The sequence below is a fragment of the Macaca mulatta genome, chromosome 20 (genome assembly GCF_049350105.2).
Source record: "Macaca mulatta isolate MMU2019108-1 chromosome 20, T2T-MMU8v2.0, whole genome shotgun sequence".
Classification (NCBI taxonomy): Eukaryota; Metazoa; Chordata; class Mammalia; order Primates; family Cercopithecidae; genus Macaca; species Macaca mulatta.
This window is the reverse complement of record NC_133425.1, coordinates 24,170,266-24,192,401: the sequence shown is the minus strand read 5'-3', so window position 1 is coordinate 24,192,401 and position 22,136 is coordinate 24,170,266. Positions and strand designations below refer to the sequence as shown.

General features: G+C 44.8%; 1 protein-coding gene across 1 annotated transcript in view; it reads right to left on the bottom strand.

Annotated features, from left to right (window-relative positions):
• TNRC6A (trinucleotide repeat containing adaptor 6A) overlaps nt 1–21,923 on the bottom strand; it is a 214,654-nt gene extending 192,731 nt beyond the window's left edge. The window contains exon 1 of the mRNA XM_077986567.1: nt 21,733–21,923. The gene's annotated coding sequence lies outside the window, so the exon portion shown is untranslated. The remainder of the gene's footprint in view (nt 1–21,732) is intronic.
• Between the last annotated feature and the right edge of the window lie 213 nt (nt 21,924–22,136).

Below are 22,136 nucleotides of genomic sequence, written 5' to 3'. Positions count from 1 at the left end.
TACAGAAAAGTGTAAAAACAAGTATAGAGACAATGGGCAAATAAGTCATACCTGTGGTATTAATACTTTTGTATTAAGTTCAGCAATTCGTTTTTGTAGTCCTAGTGATAATGTGTAGATTTTGCATATTACAGTATTTAAGGTGTGTGAAATGCTTAAGAGAATCTGGTATATTCAATGTGCATTTATTTATTTATTTATTTGAGACAGGGTCTCTCTATGTCGCCCAGGCTGGAGTGTAGTGGTGTGATCTCGGCTCACTGCAACCTCTGCCTCCTGGGCTTAAAGGATCCAGCTGCCTCAGCCACCCAAGTAGCTGGAACTACAGGCATGCACCACCATGCCTGGCTATCTGTTTTGTATTTTTTTGTAGAGATGGGGTTTCACCATGTAGTCTAGGCTGGCCTTGAACTCCTGAGCTCAAGCAAACCTCCCAAAGTGCTGGGATTACAGGCCTGAACCACTGTGCCCGGCCCAATTTTGGAATTTATTGATCAAATGATCACACTGTTCTAGGCACTGGGCATATATAGTGATAAAAAAGATAAATTTGGTCTGGCCCAGTGGCTCACGCCTGTAATCCTAGCACTTTGGGTGGCTGAAGTGGGAGGATCACTTGAGGCCAGGAGTTCAAGAGACCAGCCTGGGCAACATGGCGAAACCATGTCTCTAATAAAGATAGGAAAATTAGCCAGGTGTGGTGGTGCATGTCTGTAATCCCAGCTACTCGGGAGGCCGACATGAGAATACCTGGAACTGGGTGGCACAGGTTGCAGTGAGCTGAGACCACGCCACTGCACTCCATGCTGGGCAACAAAGTGAGACTTCGTCTAAAAAAAAAGAGAGAGAAATTCTATCTTACCTTAATAGATACCTTAACGGAGCTTAAATTCTATTGGGAGGAAGGTGTGTGTGTGGAGGCACAGAAAGCAAACGAGTAAAGAAATAAAAGCCAGGCGCAGTGGCTCAAGCCTGTAATCCCAGCACTTTGGGAGGCTGAGGTGGGTGGATCACGAGGTCAGGAGTTCCAAGCCAGCCTGGCCAATATTGTGAAACCCCGTCTCTACTAAAAATACAAAAATTAGCTGGGCATGGTGGCACACACCTGTAATCCCAGCTACTCGGAAGGCTGAAGCAGGAGAATCGCTTGAACCCAGGAGGCGGAGGTTGCAGTGAGCCAAGATCGCACCACTGCACTCCAGCCTGGGCAACAGAGTGAGATTCTGTCTCAAGGAAAAAAAAGAAATACACCACGAGTATAATTTTTGAAAGTAATCGATATTGTAAGGAAATAATCTTGGTTAAGGTGACAGATTGCACTTTAGATTGAAGCGCTGTACTTTAGATTGAAGACCTATCTGAAGAGGTAATACTCTGAGCTGAGATCTAAAACCTACAAAGGAGTAAACCACGAATAAGTCAAGCAGCTGCATGTATGGGAAATAGAGCATATAAAGGCTCTGAGACCAGAGCAAGCTTGGTAGGTTCAAGTACCTGCAAAGCAGCCACTGTGGCTGCAACAGAGCGAGTGAGAGGAAGTTCTAGAGCAAAGCAAGTGCCTGGTGAGGTAGGGCCTTGCACACTGTGTTGAGAAGTATGGATTTTTTTTTTTTTTAAGACAAGGTCTTGCTCTGTCACCCCGGCTGGAGTGCAGTGGTGTGATTATGGCTCACTCCAGCCTCGAACTCTGGACCTTAAGTGATCCTCCCACCTCAGCCTCCTGGGTAGCTGGGACTACAGGCAGGTGCCACCATGCCTGGCTAATTTTTTATTTTATTTATTTATTTTTTTGAGACTGAGTTTTGCTCTTGTCACCCAGGCTGGAGCGCAGTGGTGCAATCTTGGTCACTGCAATCTCCGTCTCCCAGGTTCAAGTGAGTCTCCTGTCTCAGCCTCCTAAGTAGCTGGGATAACAGGCATGCACCACCACACCCAGCTAATTTTTGTATTTTTAGTAGAGACACGGTTTCGCCATGTTGGCCAAGCTGGTCTTGAACTCCTGACCTCAGGTGATCTGCCCGTCTCGGCCTCCCAAAGTGCTGGGATTACCAGCGAGAGTCACCGTGTCTGGCCCCAGATTTTATTTTTAATGTGAAGACAACTCATTGGCAGATTTTGAGTAGGGGTATCATGGGATCTGATTTATGATTTTAGAAGACTTTGGGGGTGATTGTAAGATGAAAAGTCTGTAGTGAGGAAGGTATGAATGAACGGAAGCTTGGGAGTCTTACTCAGTCCAGGTGAAAACAGTACTGGCTTGGAAGAGGATGGTGAAAGTGTAAACAGAGAGAAATGAATAGCTGGGAGATATGTTTGAAAGATAGGGCCAGAGGAACTTGACTATGGATTGTGTGTGGGGTGTCAGGACAATAAGGAATCAAAGACTTCTAGAGTTTGGGACTAAACAACTAGGTGGATGTTGGTGGAATTTCTTCAGTTGGGAAAGATATTGGAGGTTGGGAGAGAGACAGGTTTGTTTTGAGGGAAAATCAAGAATTCTGGTTCGGACCTGTAAAATTTGAGATGTCTGTTCAATAAACCACAGGGGGATGGTCAGCAGGTAGCTGGTTATGGGAGACGAGAAGTGTGTTGTCAGCCTGTAGATGATATTTACAGATATGAGACTTTCAAACAAGGAAAGAGCCTGGGCGTGGTAGCTCACACCTGTAATCCCAGCACTTTGGGAGGCAGAGGCAGGAGAATCATTTAAGCTCAGGAGTTCGAGACCAGCCTGGGCAATATAGCAAGACCCTGTCTATTAAAAAAAAGTAGCTGGGTATGGTGGTGCACACCTGTGGTCCCAGTTACTCAGGAGGCTGAGATAGGAGGATCCCTTGAGCCCAGGAGGCTGAGGCTGCAGTGAGCTATGATTGAGTCCCTGCACTCCAGCCTGAGCAACGGAGTGAGACACTGTTCCAAAAACACCCCAAACAAACAAGAAAAGAACTTAAGTGGAGTCCAAGTCTGAAGACTGAACCCTAGCATGTTCTTTTATTTATTTATTTATTTATTTTTGAGGCGGAGTCTTGCTCTGTCACTGCAACCTCCGCCTCCAGGGTTCAAGTGATTCTCATGCCTCAGCCTCTCAAGTAGCTGGGACTACAGGCGTGCGCCACCACACCAGGCTAATTTTTGTATTTTTAGTAGAGATGGGGTTTTGTCATGTTGGCCAGGCTGGTCTCAAACTCTTAACCCAAGTGATCCATCTGCCTCGGCTTCCCAAAGTGCTGAGATTACAGGTGTGAGTCACCGCACCCAGCCCCTAGGATGTTCTAATATTTACAATAAGTGGGAAGAGGATTAGGAACAAACAAAAGGACCGAGAAAGAATAGGGGCAAACCAAGAGTGGGATGTCCTGGAACTTGGGAGAAGAAAGTAATATATTGTGCCAAATGTTGCTGAGGGGTTGAGAAAGACGACATTTGAGACTTGGCCACCGGATAGGCAAACTGAAGAGAATCTGTGACCTTCACCAGACAGGTTTCTCAAGCAGTTGTAGGGCACGGGCCAAAAGTACAAGTGGAGGTCTACACACCATATGTTTAAATACTAAATGCTATCAGCCAAGCAAACTGCTAAATAAAATAGATGTTATCCTCCTACCTTGACAAATGCATATTCACCATATGTGTTTGGAAGGCAAGTTTCAAATTTAGAATTCTCTGATTCCAAGAGTTCTCCAGAATGAATTGGCACAGAGAGGGCTGGTCCCTTTTTTTTTTCTTTCTTCCCTTCATCTGTATGTACAAGCATGGACCCTCTAGGCTGAATGTCTAAGCTCCACCAACACACTCCTTCCCACTTCCACCCCAGCAAACAGCCATCTCTTAGGTATAGAGATATACATACCACATCCCTTGGATCTGGGGAGCAGCCTGTCCCAGGCACTGGGAACTGGCATGGGGCCATTTAGACAGGGAATTCCAGGGTTTTAGGTACTCTGAGTAGAGTCTGAAGGGACAACTTCTGACTAGCCATGTTGGTTTGGCCCTGTGAATCCCTTGCCTAAAGGGGAGAGCACAGCTGTAGGATGACCAGTGTGGGGCTCCCTACAGCATGAGGCCTTAGGGTTGTATTAGAGTGGGTTAAAGAGAGAATAGGAGAATAGGAGGTGAGGTGGGAGGGAAGCACAGGTAGACAGCTCTTTGAAAATATTTTTCCTATAAAGAGGTAGTAGCTAGAGGGAGAAGGAGAGCCAAAGAAAGCTTTATTTGTTGTTGTTGTTGTTGTTTGCTTTTGTAGAAACAAGGTCTCACTACGTTGCCCAGGCTGGTCTCTAACTCCTGGCTTCAAATGATCCTCCTGCCTCAGCCTCCCAAAGTGCTGGGATTACAGATGTAAGCCACCATGCCTGTCCCTTGCTTTGTGTTTTTAAAGATAGCACTTCCAGATGCTGATGGAAATGATCCAGTAGAGGGAAATGTTGATGATGAGAAATGAATGGGAGTGGTGTTAGAACAGAATCCCTGAGCAGGTGAGAGATAGGATCAGATCCAAGGCTTGAATGCAGGAATTGGCCTAAGGAGGTCCATGGACAATTCCTCCACTATAAAAGGAGAGAAAGCAGATTAGATTGGCCCAGGTATAGTTAGGTTGGTAGATCTGGTAGTGGGAAGAAAAAATGTAACATCCTTTTCTAATTGCTTCTAATATTCACAATTAAATAGTGAGTGAGAATTAGGGAGGAATAAGTTATGAAAAGTTACATAGGACATTTAAAAATGGTTAAGATGGTAAATATTATGTTATGTGCATTTTTTTTTTTTTTTTTTTTTTTTTAGACAGGCTCTCACTCTGTCACCCAGGCTGGAGTGCAGTGGTGTGATTATAGCTTACTGCAGCCTTGATCTCCCTGTGCTCAGGTGATCCTCCTGGCTCTGCCTCCTGAGTAGCTGGAATTAACAGGCACGCGCCACCACACCTAGCTAACTTTTTGTACTTTTTTGTAGAGTCGGGATTTTGCAGCCTGGTCTCAAACTCCTGGACTCAAACAATCCACCTGCCTCGGCCTCCCACAGTGGTGAGATTACAGGCGTGAACCACTGTGCCCGGTCGATGTGCATTTTACTACAATTAAAAATAAATTTTTAAAAAAGGCTAATAAATGACTATCTTTCTCCTCCTCCAAAAATAATAGTTATCTGGGAAAACAGAAAAGTAAATATATTAGGGGGCAGTACTGGGCAGTCAACTAGAGATTTATGGACATAAATTTAAAGCAAAACCAAGAAGCACAACTGCTGCTCTAAGCAGAATGGTGAGTTAACAGTTTGATTGATATAAGATTTGTGACTTTAATTAAAAATATTTACGAGAATTTGATTTATTTAGGCTGGAACTGAATGTTTAAAAAATTTGTGGATTAATAAATAATTTCAGACTTATTAGGTTTGTAAATAGTGTTTAAGCACTTAGCAATTCCGTTTGTCAGATTTATAAGTCAACCTTGTCAGATGTTTGAAGCACTTAGGAGATTCAAATTTGTAATTGTGGTTAAAAATGACAAAGCTGAAGGAAATGTTATTAAGCAGGCTTTTAAGTGATGTTAAATATTTAGGGAAATTTATTATGTCACATTTACAATTTAGCATTGATATGAGAACAAATAAAAATATACGTAACTTCAGATAAGATATACTAGATTTATAAGTATAATAATATGATTCATGAGTTATGTTAAAGGCTTGGGGAAAACTAGGTTTTTAGATTTGCAACTTCAATAAATTGCATGTTAGTTAAAATACAAGTAACTGTAAACATACTTGTCTATGCACTAAAGCTCAAATTCAGGTGCTAAAATTATAGCTGTTCCCTGTGAAATGCCATTATATGCCAGTCTTACCATTTTATTTTCTGAGCATGGGTGTCTGTCTCCCATGATCCCTCCAAATCCCACTAACACGACAGAAAAAAAAATACAGCGGACCTTTGAACAATGTGGGAGTTAGGGGCACCGACATTGAAAATCTACATGTAACTTTTGACTCTCCAAAAACTGAATTGCTAATAGACAATTGCTAATTGACTGCAAGCCTTATGGATAACACGGTCGGTTAACACTTATTTTATATGTTATATGTATTATATACGGTCTTCAATATTAAGAAAATCACGCCGGGCGCGGTGGCTCACGCCTGTAATCCCAGCACTTTGGGAGGCCGAGGCGGGCGGATCACAAGGTCAGGAGATCGAGACCACGGTGAAACCCCGTCTCTACTAAAAATACAAAAAAAAAATTAGCCGGGCGCGGTTGTGGGCGCCTGTAGTCCCAGCTACTCGGGAGGCTGAGGCAGGAGAATGGCGTGAACCCGGGAGGCGGAGCTTGCAGTGAGCCAAGATCGCGCCACTGCACTCCAGCCTGGGCGACAGAGCGAGACTCCGTCTCAAAAAAAAAAAAGAAAAAAGAAAATCACAAGGAAATAAAAATAGATTTACTATTCATTAACTAGGAGTGGTTCATCACAAAGGTCTTCATCTTCATCATCTTCACTTTGAGTAGTTTCACGGGGAGGAGGAAAAAGAGGGGTTACTCTTGGTGTCTCAGAGGTGGCAGAGGTGGAGAAGGTAGAAAGGGAGACAGAAGAGGCAGGCACACTTGGTATAACTTTTTTTTTTTTGAGATGGAGTCGCACTCTCTCACCCAGGCTGGAGTGCGATGGCGCGATCTCAGCTTACTGCAACCTCCGCCTCCCAGGTTCAAGCGATTCTTTTGCTTCAGCCTCCCGAATAGCTGGGATTACATGTGCCTGCCACCACACCCAGCTAATTTTTTTTTGTATTTTTAGTAAGGATGGGGTTTCACCATGTTGGCCAGGCTAGTCTCGAACTCCTGACCTCAGGTGATCCTCCTGCCTCGGCCTCCCAAAGTGCTGGGATTACAGGCGTGAGTCACTGCGCCTGGCCCTTGGTGTGACTTTTATTGAAAAAAATCCATGTGTAAGTAAACTGTGCAGTTCAAACCCATGTTGTTCAAGTGCCAACTGTATATTTTATATTTATACATGCATACAAATTTCACATGTAAATCCAAAATTGCTAGAAAACAAGAAAGATGGCCGGGCCCCATGGCTCATGCCTGTAATTCCAGCACTTTGGGAGGCCATGGTGAGCGGATCACGAGGTCAGGAGTTCAAGACCAGCCTGGCCAACATGGTGAAACCCTGTCTCTACTAAAAATACAAATAATTAGCCGGGCATGGTGGCGGGTGCCTATAATCCCAGCTACTTGGGAGGCTGAGGTAGGAGAATCACTTGAACCCGGGAGGCAGAGGTTGCAGTGAGCTGAGATCACACCACTGCCCTCCAGCCTGGCAACAGAGCGAGACTCTGTCAAAAAAAAAAAAAAAGAAAGAAAACAAAACATGAAAGAGACCTCTCAGCAGATCAGAGATTGTGAGGAAATCCTGTAAGAACACACCAGGGGTCAAATCAATGGCAGAACCAGGGTAAGAAACTCGATGTTAAACACTCCTGAGGGAAGGCAGTTCTTCCCCAGGAAGCCTGCGGGAAATCCAAGATCAGAGTAAACAAATATTAAGAGCGAGAGAGGTCTCCCAGGGCAGTCATTAAGATCATTAATTAATTTTACAGGGCCCCAGCTGGGTCAGACGCCGCCCGTCTGCCTGGTAGCTTCAGGATGATCAAGCACACAGGGACGAAGACCCCAGAGCTACTTTTTGAACAAGGGCATAAATAATTTGCCTGGGGAAGGCACTGAACTTGAAAGCTGACCTGGATTGTGAAGCAGAGCGTTTCTTAATAGGGCCTCCGAAGCAATCGAGGCTGATGTGGGGTCGGGGGGAAGGAAAGGCTGTTACCAGTGACTGCTCCAGGTCACAGCCACATGTGTGGCCCTCCAAGGTAGGATACTTCGGGGTAGCCACAGAAGCTGCAGCAGGTGAGCAGCACCCCAGGTAATATTTAGCCACCAAGAAGGATACAGGGTCCCATCTCTAGAATATAAATGACCTGGTTGGGCCATACCTTTACTCCTGAACTTTATAGAATTCTCATTTGAACTGATGCTTTAGCTTTTAACGCCACTGCAAATTCTAGAGAAAGGGATTTGTAGATTAAAACTAATAATTAAAAAAACATAGTATTTTTAAAAATCCTGGTAAAACATATGCTTTACATAAATGCGAATGTGTATATGTAAGAACTTTTTTTTAAATCTGGAGCTATGATTTCATCAGATTTCAGTGTTGTTCAAGCAGGAAAAGGCTTGAAAGTATGCTATGGCTTGAATTGCTCCGAGGAAGGCTACAGAGGCAGAGTAAGTCTAGATTCTCATAGAAAGATATCTGTTATGAAATTTCAGATACATTGCAGTGAGTCATGTGGGCAGCTTCTGGGGTGCTGGCAATATTTCATTTTGCAATGTAAAAATGTTTAACTTTGTTTGCTATATGTTTTTTTTCCTGTGTGTGTTATATTTCTGTACATATGGTATTTTATAATGAAACATTTTAAAAACAAAAACCAAGAGTGACCACTAGGTTTGTGATTCTGAAACCTGGTGGCACATTGGAGCAACCTGAAGAGGGTTTAAAAAATATTGGTGTCCACTGGGGAAGACAAGATGGGAGAGGGAGGAAGTGGGGCAAGAGCGAAAAAACTACCAAATGTGTGCTATGCTCACTACCAGGACGTTCTTACTCCAAACCTCAGCATCATGCGATATACCTGTGCCACAAACCTGCACATGTAACCCCTGAATCTATAATAAAAGTTGAAAAAAAACTATCGGTATCCAGAGTACAGTGCAGACCAAATAAATTAGAGTCTCTTGGGTGGGGTCAGAGATATGTATCTGAGAGCCACTGTACTGGAAGAATAAAAATAAACTTAACACTCTAGCTCAGGCTGGAGTGCAATGGTGCGATCTCAGCTCACTGTAACCTCTGCCTCCCGGGTTCAAGCAATTCTCCTGCCTCCGCCTCCTGAGTAGCTGGGATTACAGGCATGTGCCACCATGCCCGGCTAATTTTTATATTTTTAGTAGAGACGGGGTTTCACCATGTTGGTCAGGCTGGTCTCGAACTCCTGGCCTTGTGATCTGCCTGCCTCAGCCTCCCAAAGTGCTGGGATTACAGACATGAGCTGCCATACCCAGCCTGGCATGGGGTTTTAAAATATGCTCAATAATTGATTTATTTCTCCATGGAATGAAGAAAATCAACTGTGAGGGAAGAGTCAATGCCTGCCAACAAAGCCTCGTGCATCACGGGTCAATTTCCTGATACCTTATCCTCAGCTCTGAATCTCCTATTGTGTTGGACCTAAAATGAGGGGTTCAAGTTTTTCAAGCCACTGGCCATAATGTGTTGACATGCCACTTGAAATCATAGAGATAACATTTCTCCACCAAAGAGATAATGACAAGGACAACAGGGAGCAGGTCTATGATTTCTGGCCTTTTATGGCCTTTTACATAGTATTACATAAAGAAATCTCATCACCTCCTTCAGTTATTCACATGAGCACCTTCCTCTGGGAGAGCTAGTATGCTTTGGTGTGGAAAAGCAGTTTTAGCACACACCAACCATTTCTTCCCAAAACACTTAGAAAAGACCTCTGTTCGGTGACTGATGTTTGATTGTGATAACAATTTTTATTACTTCGTCAGCACTTAAGGTCAGGATGTATGCTGTTGAACAACTGTCCTTTGCTGGGTGCGGTGGCTCATGCCCGTAATCCCAGCACTTTGGGAGTCCAAGGCAGGAGAATCACTTGAGCCTTGGACTCCCAAAGTCTGAGGCCAGCCTGGGCAACATAGGGAAGCTCCTATCTCCAGAAAAAATATAATAAAAAATTAGCCAGATGTGGTGATTCGTGCCTGTGGTTCCAGCTACTTGGAAGATTGAGGTGGGAAGATCACTTGGGTCTGGGAGTTCAAGGTTGCAGTGAGCCATGATGGCACCACTGCATTCCAGCCTGGGCAACAGAGTGGGATCCTGTCTCCAAACAAACAAACAAACAGTCCTTAGCAAGTAAAGCAGTGGGCGATTTAGCACTCAGATGCAACTATTTTCGAGTAGTCAAGGAAGGTAGATGACAAAAATGGGCCTCCTTCTTCAGCCCTCCTTATATTCATGCCCTCTGCTGTATAATGCTGTAGCACCTCCCACTTTTGCTCTGAGATGGCCACGTGTCCTGCCGTGACCCAACGGGATGTCAGCAAACGTGACGTGAGCAGAGATTTGGAAAGCGCGTGCGTATTTGGGCTTGTGTGCTCTTGCTCCTCTGCCTGTGTGGTAAAAAACGTGTGGGCGAGCCTGCTGACAGATGTGACCCATGGAATGAAGTGGACTTACCCCGAGTTGTCCCAGCTAGCCAACAGCCAGCTGATGCCTGGACAGGTGCAAGAACCCAGCCAAGAGCAGCAGAACTGTGACCTACAGCCAGCGCTGGCTTCATCACTGCATGACCTTTGCAATTGCATAGAGCCCAGTGCCAAGAAAAGATCCATTCGCTTTAATGCCGTTGCCATCCTCTTGAAATTTTTTTTTTTTGAGACAGGGTCTTGCCCTTTTACCAATGCTGGAGTGCAGTGGTACGGTCATAGCTCACTGCAGCCTCCAACTCCTGGGCTCAACCAATCCTCCCACCTTACCCTCCTGATAGCTGGGACTACAGGTACACGCCACCATGCTTTGCTGATTTTATTTTATTTTAATTTTTTTAGAGACGAGGTCTCACTATATTGCCCGGGCTGATCTCGAACTCCTGAGCTCAAGCGCCCACCTCAGCCTCCCAAAGTGCTAGGATTACAGGTGTGCGCCATCGTGTCCAGCTTTGAAATTCTTCATAATTTTTAAATAAGGGGCCCTGTGTTTTCATTTTATACTGGGCTCCACAAATTATGTAGTGGGCCCTGCCCACATCTGAGCACTGACACCTGAGTGAGCCCAGCTGATAATGAAGAATGATCCAGCTGGTCTGCAGACTCATGAGATAAATAAATTCTTATCACTTAACTGACTGGGTTGGGTGGTTGCCTTGCATTATTGTAGCAGTAGATACCGATGCACCAAACTTTCTTTGCTATACACACAGTGATTCCTCTGTTAGCATGATGTCAAATACGCTTCCAAACTGCATCATCTTACAAAACGTTAGATGAAACACAAAATTGCTTTTGTATTTTGGTTTTCAGTGATAACTGGAACTCGAAATGATCAAGCGTGTCTTTCTCATTCATCTACGTACTACACAGATAAAAAGATCTGGTTCTTACCTTTTTCACCAGTAGTTTCACTCAACTGCAAAATATAATATTGGCTGGCATCGTGATAATAATGGTAGTTCCACCATATAATAGAACCATTATTGCCATTTGTGCTACGTCACATACAACCCTGTCACAAGGTTTGCTTCTGGCTAGTTTTGCTTTCTCTCCTAGCGTTCTGTTTGTCCTAAATTTGGGGCTGGTTTTGGAGGCATGTTGAAAACAGCATGATTTGCATCTGCTTTTGCTGTTTTGTCTTCTTTGCAATTATTACTATTATTTTTTCTTGTTTGAGACACAGTCTCACTCTGTCACCCAGGCTGGAGTGCAGTGGTACGATCGCAGCTCACTGAAACCTCCACCTCCTGGGTTCCAGCAATTCTTCTGCCTCAGCCTCCCAGGTAGCTGGGATTACAGGCATGCACCACCACACCCTGCTAATTTTTGTATTTTTGCCAGAGACAGGGTTTCACCATGTTGGCCAGGCTGATCTCAAACTCCTGACCTCAGGTGATCCACCTGCCTTGGCCTCCCAAAGCGCCAGGATTTCAGGCGTGAGCCACATTGCCCGGTCTTCTTTGCGATTAGAAATAACATTAATCAACTGCATACTAGAAGATATTCTATCTTTTAAATTTTTTTCTTAGAGACAGAGTCTTGCTATGTTGGTCTTGAGTTCTTAGGCTCTAGAGATCGTCCCACCTTGGCCTCTCAAAGTGTTGGGATTATAGGCATGAGCCATCATGCCTGGCCACTAAAAAATGTTCTTTTGTACTTGGTTCAGGTAAAAACACTGGTTGGCCAGAGGGGTTATTCTATTTTAGGAAATGATGTGAAATGTCCTACAGCATCAGGAAGCTATCTGATAAAGTTTTCTAATACAATATACATTGGAGACACTAGGAAGATAAATCCCTTGTTCAGTAAAAATCCAGTTTTCAGATACTCAGAGCCTTGCTTTCCATTCACACTTTCTCTTTCAGCTGCTGGGGAGAAATCATCATATTCACAGATGCTCTGTCCCGGTGGATCCTGAAGTCCTGTTCACTAATTATGCTTCCAAGTTGCAGTGTTTGTACTACTATTTTTATCACTGTTTTTATACTCGAATGAAACACTTTTTAGTCATTAAGCTATTTTTGTTAATCAGAGCCATAACAACATAATAGTAACAGGAAAAAAATGCACACTTTACACATCTAAACAATAATATACCAATGATCTAGCTAAGAAAGGTTGGCCGGGCACGGTGGCTCACATCTGTAATCCCAGCACTTTGGGAGGCCAAGGTGGGTGGATCACCTGAGGTCAGGAGTTCGAGACCAGCCTGGACAACATGATGAAACCCCGCCTATACTCACAATACAAAAATTAGGCGGGTGTGGTGCCGCATGTCTGTAATTCCAGCCACTCGGGAGGCTGAGGCACAAGAACCTCTTGAACCTGGGAGGCGGAAGTTGCAGTGAGCCGAGATCGCGCCATTGCCCTCCAGTCTGGGCGACAGAGAGAGACTCTGTCTCAAAAAACAAAAGAATGACCATATTCTAGTAACTGAATTTTAACTGTACCTTGTTAAGAATGTGACCGGTTTGAACCATCTGCACCTTTGAACCATTATTGAGACCAGAACAGTATTTGGTAATTTTTCTTCTATTTCAAATTTGTGAAATGCTTAAGCACATGTTTTTAAAAATTATATAGAAACAGAAACTGCTAAACTACTTAAATACTATTTTTCTTTCTTTCTTTCTTTGAGATGGAGTTTCACTCTTTTTGCCCAGGCTGGAATGCAATGGCACGATCTCGGCTCACTGCAACCTCCGCCTCCCTGGTTCAAGTGATTCTCCTGTCTCAGCCTCCCGAGTAGATGGGATTATAGGCGCATGCCACCACGCCCGGCTAATTTTTGTATTTTCAGTAGAGACGGGGTTTCATTATATTGGTCAAGCTGGACTCGAACTCCTGATCTCAGGTGATCCACCCGCCTCGGCCTCCCAAAGTGCTGGGATTTCAGGCATGAGCCACCGCGCCTGGCCTGAGCCACCACACCAAGCCTGAGTCACTTATGAACAAACATCACATTTTAGAAACAGTACCCAAGAGAGAACTCTTTGACTTGGTATATAAGGCATTCCATAATCTAGTTCGTTGACTAACATTATAACAACACTACCAATAAAACCACCTCCCTTTACTGAGACCTTCCCATGTGATCAGGCAGCACTGCAGCATTTCAAACTCACAAGAAACCTAACAGGTGGGCACAAGGATTGTTATTATGAATTTACAGATAGGGAAACTGAGGCTTGCAGAAGTACTTGCTCAAGGCCACGAAGCTAGTATGATAATGATCCTAAGCTCATATAGTTCTTTTATTTCTTTTTCTTTTTTTTTTTTGAAACTGGGTCTTGCTCTGTCTCCCAGGCTGGAGTGCAGTGGTGCAATCCTAGCTCACTGCAGCCTCAAATTCCCGGGCTCAAGCGATCCTCCTGCCTCAGCCTCCCAAGGAGCTGGCACTACAGATATGCACCATCACACCTGGCTAAGTTTTTTTTTTTTTCTTTTTTTTTGAGACGGAGTTTCGCTCTGTTGCCCAGGCTGGAGAGCAGTGGCGCCATCTCAGCTCACTGCAAGCTCCACCTCCCGGGTTCACGCCATTCTCCTGCCTCAGCTTCCCGAGTAGCTGGGACTACAGGCGCCTGCCACCAAGCCTGGCTAATTTTTTTGTATTTTTAGTAGAGACAGGGTTTCACCGTGTTAGCCAGGATGGTCTCGATTTCCTGACCTCGTGATTCACCCGCCTCGGCCTCCCAAAGTGCTGGGATTACAGGCGTGAACCACTACACCCGGCCAATTTTAAATTTTTTGTACAGACAGGGTCTTGCTATGTTGCCCAGGCTGATCTCCAGCTCCTGGGCTCCAGTGATGTGTCCACCTTGGCCTTCTAATGTGCTGAGATTACAGGCGTGAGCCACCGCACCTGGCCAATTGTCTAGTTCTCAATGTTCATACCATGATTCCTGTCCAGCCTCTCTGACATCCACTCCCGCAGTCTCTCACACACACCCCCTATACAACTGACCTTTCCTCTCTGTACCCGTGGCTGTCTTGTTCCCCATGTCAGGGGCATTCTCTGACGTTCCTCTCCTTGTCATCCTGATGAACTTTCACTCACCCTTCATCTTCCAGTGCAAAAGTATTTTCTGTGAAATCTTTCCTTCCACCCACATCCCAGGATTTTTACCTCGTCTGTAATACAGCTAAAATTTTATTTCTTTCCATTCTCCAGACAAAACTGTGAACATGTCTAGAGTGACAGCTGAGTTATTAAGAATTACACTATGACAGAACATAATTTACTACATTGTATCTGATTGTTCCCTGCTCTATCATTAGTTGACTCTACTTATTGACTTATGCCTCAATGAACAGGCAATTTCTTACCTTCAAATGTTATTCTCAGGCAGTGGGGGAACAGAATTAATTCTTATTGCATCTCTAATAGCAGCTACTTAAATTCATGACACAAAGAAAATACATTCTCTATTTTCCCTTCTCCAATTTAATCTCTGAGAGTGAGACCTGCAATAATAGGTGAAGTTTCTAAATTCACTAACTGCAAGCCATGGTGGGGATATTGTCTATGGATACTCAGAAAACACGGCCCAATCAAGACAGCAAGAATGTATCTTTAGTTCTCATGGCAATTAAGAAAGCTACAAATGTTACATTCTCTTTGAAGAAAAAGTATAGAGTAGTGGCTTAGAGCAATGGTTTTCAAGTTCTTTTGAAAATTCACTTCAGTGGTATACATTTTAAGCCCGTACCTCTGCAAATGTGTGTATTTATTTATTTATAGCTTTTATATATGAACTACTGTACTATTCAGTATATTACCAAAACATTGGCCAGGAACCGTAGCTCACACCTGTAATCCCAGCACTTTGGGAGGCTGAGGTGGGTGAATCGCTTGAGGCCAGGAGTTTGAGACTAGCCTGGCTAATATGGTGAAATCCCATCTCTACTTAGAAAAAAAAATAGCCAAGTGTGGTGGCATGTGCCTGTGGTTCCAGCTACTGAAGGAGGCTGAGGTGGGAGGCTTGCTTGAGCCCAGGAGTTCAAGGCTGCAGTGAGCCACGACTGCGCCAGTGCACTCCAGCCTGGGTGCCAGAGTGAGACCTCGTCTCAAAAAAAAAAAAAAAAAAAAAAAAAAAAAAAAAAAAAATTATGAAATGGAAACTAAAAAGAATGACGTAAGGAATACATATAAATAGAGGTCCCATTGTTTTCCTTCTTCACCCTAATAGATCATCTTGTGTACTTGCTGGGTGATATGTCACACTGCTATTGTCTACAGATCGTTCACTAGGCAAGTCAACTGCTTGGAGCCTCAGTTGTATCACCAATAAAACAGGAATCATAATTATATTTACACCATAAAGCTATGGGGATTAAAATCATTCCACATTTATTTGACAAATAGTTACCAAGGACCTACTATGACTAGGGTACTGTTTAGAAAATAGGTTATACCACTAGGCAAAATACCTAGCTCAGTGGCTGGCACATGCAAAGTGTTCAATTGATATTTTCTGTAATTACTCCTAACAGAGGGCAGCTCTGTCACAGCCTTGAAGAAAGCATAGACTGGGCTCAGTCGCTCACGCCGGTAACCCTAGCACTTTGGGAAGCTGATGCGGCCAGATCACTTGAGGCTGGGAGTTCAAGATCAGTCTGGGCAACATGGCAAAACCCCATCTCTACCAAAACAAACAAATAAACAAATAAAAAAAACACAAAAATTAGCCAAGTGTGGTGCCGCATGCCTGTAATTCCAGCTACTAAGATGGCTGAGGCACGAGAATCGCTTGGACCTGGGAGGCAGAGGTTGTGAGCTGAGATCGCGCCACTGCACTCCAGCCTGGGCGACAGAGTGAGACTCTGTCTCAAAATAAATAAATAAATAAAATAAAAAATTAATTGAAATTAAAAGGCATAGATAAAATCAAATGTCTTCAACACATCTCCAGAACTGTGCAGGGGATAGGATGGATGCTCTCCTCATCCGTGGATGTGAACTGTTTCATTCTCAGCAGGCGTAGCTGAAGAACAGAGAAGAGGTAACGTAGCCTGGCTCGACCACTTACAAGGCACATGACTCTGGGTGAGTTATTTAGTCTCTCCATGCCTTAGTTTCCTCATCTCTGCAATGGGTATAATATCAATGCCTAGTTCCTGGGGTTGTCATGAGGATTACATGAGCTTTTAGTAATAACCTACTTGACACATGGTAAGTGCTGTATAAGTTTGTTGTATAAATAATACAATTAATAAAATAAGCCTATTTCTTCATATTTGATCTTAGCCAAAAGGCCAAGAAGCAATAAAAGAAGCATAATTCTTAATCACACAATCACACTAGGCATTAGGATTATTAAATTATCTTGGCCAGGTGTGGTGGCTCATGCCTGTAACCCCAGCACTTTGGGAGGCTGAGGTGGGAGGATTGCCCAGGAGTTCAAGATCAGCCTGGGCAATGTAAGTGAGACCCGGTCTTTACAAAAAAATGTTTAAAAAATTAGCCGAGTGTGGTGACACACACCTGTAGTCTCAGCTACTTGGGAGGCTGGTATAGGAGGATCACCTGAGCCCAGAAGTGGGAGGCTGCCATGAGCTATGATTGCACCACTGCACTCCAGCCTGGGCAACAGAGTGGGACTCCATCCCCACCACCTGCCAAAAAAAAAAAAAGCTCAAAAAAACACTAATAGATAAATCTATACTTACAGTTAAGATTTTGGCACATTTCTGTCTCTTACTGAGAAAATAAGCACACACACAAAAGATCAAGAAGGTTATAGAAGACTTGTATAATATGACTAATAAGTTTGGCCTAACATATGTAAAACTTTATACCCAACAACTGCAGAATACACTTTTTTTTTTTTTTTTTTTTTTGAGGTGGAGTCTCACTCTGTTGTCCAGGCTGGAGTGCAATGGCGTGATCTTGGCTCACTGCAACCTCTGCCACCAGGGTTCAAGCGATTCCCCTGCCTCAGGCTCCTGAGTAGCTGGGATTATAGGCATGTGCTACCATGTCCAGCTAATTTTTTGTATTTTCAGTAGAGATGGGGTTTCACCATGTTGGCCAGGCTGGTCTTGAAATCCTGAACTCAGGTGATCCACCCGCCTCAGCCTCCCAAAGTGCTGGGATTACAGGTGTGAACCACTACGTCTGGCCATACACATTATTTTCAAGTGCATATGGAAACTTTACCCACACTGACCATATGCTGGGTCAAAAGGAGTATCTTAACAAATGTCAAAGAATAAAACCATATAGAGTACATTTTCTGACTGTTGTCAAGATAGAAATAACAGAATCTCATATTTTGCATGGCTTCTGTGTTTATGAACATTTATAAATTTGTATGCCTTTTTCTCCTAAAAAAATTAATAAGCAAAAGAGAACTACCTTCCCTTATGTATTTAGGAGTTAAGCAATACCTTTTAAACAATATTTTTGTTTTCTTTCCTTTTTCTTTCTTTTTTTTTTTTTTGAGAGAGTCTCACTGTGTCCCCCAGGCTGGAGTGCAGTGGTGCGATCTCAGCTCACTGCAACCTCTGCCTCCTGGGATCAAGCGATTCTTGTGCCTCAGCCTCCTGAGTAGCTGGGATTACAGGTGTCCACCACCATGCCTGGCTAATTTTTGTATTTTTAGTAGAGACAGGTTTCACCATGTTGGCCAGGCTCATCTAGAACTCCTGAGCTCAGGTGATCCTCCCACTTCAGTCTCCTGAGTAGCTGGGACTACAGGCATGTGCTACTATGCCTGGCTAATTAAAAAGTAAATTTAGAGATGGGGTCTTGCTATGTTGCCCAGGCTTGTTTCTAATTTCTGGCCTTAAGTAATCTTCCTGTCTCAGCCTCCTAAAGTGCTGGGATTACATTTGTGCTACCATACCTGGCTAATTAAATAAAAAGGTTTAGCGCGTGTAGGGGTATGTGTGTGGGGGGTGGGTGGATGCGTTACTTTTTATGTTGCCCATGCTTGTCTCATACTCCTGGCGTCAAGGGATCCTCTTACCTCAGCCTCCTGAGTAGCTGGAATTACAGACATGAGCCAGTACACCCAGCTACAACTTGAAACACATGCTCTGCGTTCTCAGTAAGCACTCTGCTCTGCCTGGCAACCCTCTGCTCACTTTAGAATGTTCATTTCCGGGTCGGGCGCGGTGGCTCACGCCTGTAATAATCCCAGCACTTTGGGAGGCCCAGGTGGGTGGCTCACGAGGTCAGGAGATCGAGACCATCCTGGCTAACATGGTGAAACCCCGTCTCCACTAAAAATACAAAAAATTAGCCGGGCATGTTGGCAGGCGCCTGTAGTCCCAGCTACTCGGGAGGCTGAGGCAGGAGAATTGCTTGAACTTGGGAGGCGGAGGTTGCAGTGAGCCGAGATCGCACCACTGCACGCCAGCCTGGGTGACAGAGCAAGACTCTGTCTCAAAAAAAAAAAAAAAAAAAAAAAAAAGAATGTTCATTTCCCCTCTCCAAGATGAAGATTTTATTCAGCATCTCAGCAACATTCGACCTGGCTGGTCACTTTCTCCTTCCTGAAATATTCTGCCCTCTTGGCTTCATGAGCCCATACTCTGATTTTCCTCCTCTTTCCACCTCCTGCCTGGATGCCTCCATTCTCTGATTTCTAAACGGTGGGCAGCCTGGAGTTCCAGTCTCACTCCTCCTTGATTTCTCTCTTTACACTCTCTAAGTGATCTCAGCTGGTCTCCAAACTTACATATCAAGTCTAAGCCTCTTTGAGCATACCCCACTGTCTAGGGTATATCTTTCTGGATGTCTCACGGGATCTGAAGTCTACTGGGCTCAGCACGGAAAGGTTGACATCTTCCTGCCCTCTCCCCTGACAAAATATTCTTCTCCTCTCCTAGTCTTTCTTTCCATCTTAGTACATGGCATTACCAACCTGTGAGCCTTCTCTAATATGTCCCTTTACTTCAACTACTCTACGTGATCCAGCAGCAAGGCTCGTTATTTCTACCTCTTACACATTATTCTCATCTGTCCACTCTCTTTCCATCTCCCCTGCAATTACTTTATTTTAAAAATGACTTATTTATTTATTTATTTATTTATTTATTTATTTATTTGAGACAGAGTCTCACTCTGTCGCCCAGGCTGGAGTGCAGTGGGGCAATCTTGGCTCACTGCAACCTCTGCTTCCTGGGTTCAAGCCATTCTCTTGCCTCAGTCTCCTGAGTAGCTGGAATTACAGGTACCTGCCACCACCCCCGGCTAATTTTTGTATTTTTAGTAGAGACAGGGTTTCACCATGTTGGCCAGGCTAGTCTTAAGCTTCTGACCTCAGGTGATCCACCCGCCTCGTTCTCCCAAAGTGCTGGGATTATAGGTGTGAGCCACCATGCCGGGCCCACTGCAATTACTTTAAATTAAATCATCTCCCTTCTGTTTCCCAAATAAGCCCCAGACTTCCTGCCTGGAGGCCTTTGCAGGTGCTCTTGCCTTGCCTAGAACACTGAAGGCATTGAGTTCCATATGGCCCAAATTTCCTTACAGGGAACAATCTCAAAAGACTCCAAGTCATTCCCAAAAAACCCTGTGAGAAGAGAAGACCTTACTGGAAATGGGGATAGAAATAGCACCCTCTCACTGAGTCACTGGGCAGATTCTGCTCTGTCGTTGTTAAAAGTTTCTTGCTGAACAGATGTTGATACAGCTCAGATGACAGTGAATCAAAAGCTTTTGACACAGCCACCATCTCCTTTCTCTGGGGCTACAGATACTGCCATGATTTAATTTACTTTACTTTATTTTATTTTATTGAGATGGAATTGTGCTCTGTTGCCCAGGCTGGAGTGAAGTGGCCTGATCTCGGCTCACTGCAACCTCTGCCTCCTGGGCTCAAGTGATTCTCGTGCTTCAGCCTCCCGAGTAGCTGGGATTACAGATGTGCGCCACGATGCTTGGCTAATTTTTGTATTTTTAGTAGAGACGGGGGTTGTGCTATGTTGGCCAGGCTGGTCTCGAACTCCTGACCTCAGGTGATCTGCCTGCCTCAGCCTCCCAAAGTGCTGGGATTACAGGTGTGAGCCACTGTGTCCAGCCACTGCCATGATTTTAAAATTCACATTTGGCTTCCTCATGGTTCAACTAATATATGTAATACATTGGCAAGACTTGTTATTTCTATCCCTTAAACATTATTCTAATCTGTCCTCTCCCTGTCCATCTCCACTGCAATTACATTAAACTAAATCACTCACACGCTGCCTCATTCTGCAAAGGTGTGGCCTCAAACTCGGAGCCGGCTCTACCAGATGCCTCTCGACGCCCGAACGCATCCCTGAGCATCCAGCGCTAGATTTTTTTTGCTCCTGCTTTGAGCCCTGGTTTCTCCCACAGAGAGTCAGACGTTTGGGATCTGAGTGCCTTGTCTCCTGACTGCTGTAACTATGCCTCCTATCACTTGATCATTCCCTCGCTGAGCGGGGGTGTGGAGCCAAGAAACCACCTCCCAGGAAACAGTTCTGATCGCCCCAAGCAATGTATCCATCTCCCTTAACACATACTGGCACGCGTGTACACACAACAGGAACTGGGCACTCTACACTTAGTGAAAAAAGAATTTTTTTTAGAAGGTACATTTCCAATCACCAAGTCCTTAGAAGCTGTTCTTTCAGGTTCTGGATAGAAAGGACAAAAATCTAGCTATCAAAAAAAAATAATTTTAAAAAGTGAGGTGAGAGGATGAGAGGAACTCCTAATAAAATCAGTGGGAGACAGAAAGGTGCGTGAATAAAAAAGAAAATCCAGCTGGGTTCAGGGGTTGACGCCTGTAATCCCAGCTCTTTGGGAGGCCAAGGTGGGGAGATCACTGGAGGTCAAGAGTTCGAGACCAACCTGGCCAACATGGTGAAACCCCATCTCTACTAAAAATACAAAAAAATTAGACGGGCGTGGTGGTGGGCGCCTGTAATCCCAGCCACTCGGGAGGCTGAGGCAGGAGAATCGCTTGAACCTGGGAGGCAGAGGTTGCAGTGAGCCGAGATTGCGCCACTGCACTCCAGCCTGGGCGACAGAGCAAGATTCTGTCTCAAAAAAAAAAAAAAAAAAAAAAAAAAAAATTAAATAAATAAATCTGAGGGGAGGGGGTGGGGAGAGGGAAGGTGAGAGGTGAGGGAGATTAGGAGGAGTAAGACAGAGGAGAGGCTGGGAATAAGATGAGCTGGGAAGGGAGAGGAAGGACAGCGAAGGAGAAGCTCCTTCCACCCCAGCAGAGCCAGCGCAGCGCTGCTCCCTAGGAAGGCTGCGTCTGTTTGGCAGGGCCCGAGAGCCGCAGCTCCCCAGAGCCGGCAGGCACTTCCCTTCCAACGTGCCCAGTGAGGGTGCCCTGCGCATGCTAATGAGGCAGTTGAGGACAGCTTCGCAGATAATTGCTGAAAGTGTGCAGTAACTTACCAGGCTGGGAGTCAGTGGGCTGCAAAATGATGGGGCACCGCTCCTGGGGGCCCCCAGCAGAGGGGCCTGGTCTCCAGGTACCCGGCACTCACAGGTTAGTGGCTGCAAGACGACGGGTTTTCCATTCAGTCAGGCACCGAACCCAGCGACGGGGAGAGCCAGACCAAAGGCAAAGGAGAGGAGGGGAACCTGCTTGTGTTTTTGTATTTAAATTGTTTTTGAACCCACGTAGCCCTGGGAGTCACATGCCGCCTCCAACATCACCGGAGCCATCACATGATACAGGTCCCCCATCATGTGATGAGATAAATCTGCCTAACTTCAGGCCCCCACCCCCAGCCCCCGCTCACAGACTGACAGATGAAGTGCTTCTGGAGGACCCCCCGCCCCCCACCCCTAGTCAG